The following is a 1,720-nucleotide window of genomic DNA, read 5'->3' as shown; positions in this document are numbered from 1 at the left end:
TTTTTTTTTTTTTTTTGTTATTGCCTGCAACAGACAATCTAGTAGGAATGTATGTGTGTCATACAGTGAGAGAAAGGGAGAGGGAGGAGAAACGGGCTCCATTTCAGTGTCCAAAATCAGGAGCCTTTCATTGCACTTCCCCCCAAATCCAGAAGAAAAACCTCTTCCTCAAACATGGGTCTTGTGCCAGCTTCCAAATAGATATTCCATTTTGTGTTGATTTTGGATGAGGGGCCAATATGGGCCTGACCATGGAAACCGAGTTGCAGCTTTAAATCTGGAGAGGCAGCCTGTTTCTCCTGAATGCTTTTAAATGCTTTCAGCCCTTTGGATGAAAAATGCCTGTTTTACCATTAGTCACTTGGAGTAAGAGCCCTGGCTCTGAAGGACAGCGGAAGCCTACAGCTTCTTCTTGATCACCCTTTGCATTGCTTTAAGTACCTAAAGAAAACATATTTATACAAATGATTCATGTGCCAAGTGGCATTTTCTTTCATTCAAAAAGAAATACGGGAGGTTTACACATATAAAATGCACAGCTCCACATGCAACACTCTTCCCAGTGCAATTTCAGGCAAAATAACAAGCTGGATGCCAAGACTACAASTTGTCCAACAGCAAATCCAGCTGTCCTTAATGCAGGTATCCATCCTCCAGTGGAAACAGCCTCCATCAACAGCAGACAACTGTGGCTTTTAATATAATTCAGTGGCAGATAATACAAAGCAGTACTTTCACAGCCGGAGCGCGGATGAAAAATGACACAGCCCRGGAACATGACAAGTAACAGGCCTGCGGGGTGAAGTTCTGACTGGCTTTAACTGGAAAGCTTGTTTTCTCTTGAGCACACGTTTGCCAGCTTCAAATGGCACTTACTATTTTTGGTAAAGTTGTTRCAAGCCCTCACACATGCTTCATCCAGCACCAGTTCAATGGTATATGATAATAATTTGGTATTAAATACTGGCAACGGAGCCAGAAGGTTTCCTTCATGCATCCTCCTASCGCTGCCAAGGCAATCAAATTAATTCTGTTAACAGCCTGCCAAGTCAACTAGCCCACTAAACTGTCCTGCCTTGAGAGMGAAATCGAGCCCTTCCCATCAAACCGTGCCGTTTCCCTGCGGAGTGTGACTGCTGGAGCTCTGCCAGCGGGAACGACTGCTATCATCATGCGATGCCATGCGATGGCTCTAATGAGCTGACATTTCCTGTTGCTAAATTGCCACGTCTGGAAGCCAAAGCAAATAGTGTTCAACCCCGGCAGAAACCAGACGATGGTTTCTGACTTTTCCCTCTGCCTTCTGTTTCCTTGCTTGCAACGTTTCACCATCCAAAACAGCCTAGATAAAGAGGGATGAAGTAAAAAACTGCTCCTGCAGCATATGGAAYGTATCAGGCTGCTCTGCAGAAACCAAGCTGTTTCATGTTGCTTCCCCAGTCTTCATAGACCACTCTGAAAGCTGAGTTCTGTTAATCAGAACTGGGAGCTGCTCTGAGCGAGCACAGGTTGCCCACATTGATCTCTGCTGCTTCGCCCCCAGCTCACACCTGAGCTTGGATTTCTTCCATCTATTTCCCTTCCTTCTGGCTGCTTATTTCACCACCAGCAGTGGCAGATGGGAGATTTCACACCCACTTTCTAGGATCTCCAGGTAATCAGGGCAGAGCACTGAAGTTGCCGTCATTATTACATCTCCTGAGCCTCTCATAATTACCAT

The sequence above is a fragment of the Malurus melanocephalus genome, unplaced genomic scaffold (genome assembly GCF_030028575.1).
Source record: "Malurus melanocephalus ecotype Western Australia unplaced genomic scaffold, MMel_1.1 scaffold_304, whole genome shotgun sequence".
Taxonomy (NCBI): Eukaryota; Metazoa; Chordata; class Aves; order Passeriformes; family Maluridae; genus Malurus; species Malurus melanocephalus.
The sequence above is the reverse complement of the archived record's forward strand: the minus strand, read 5'-3'. Positions refer to the sequence as shown.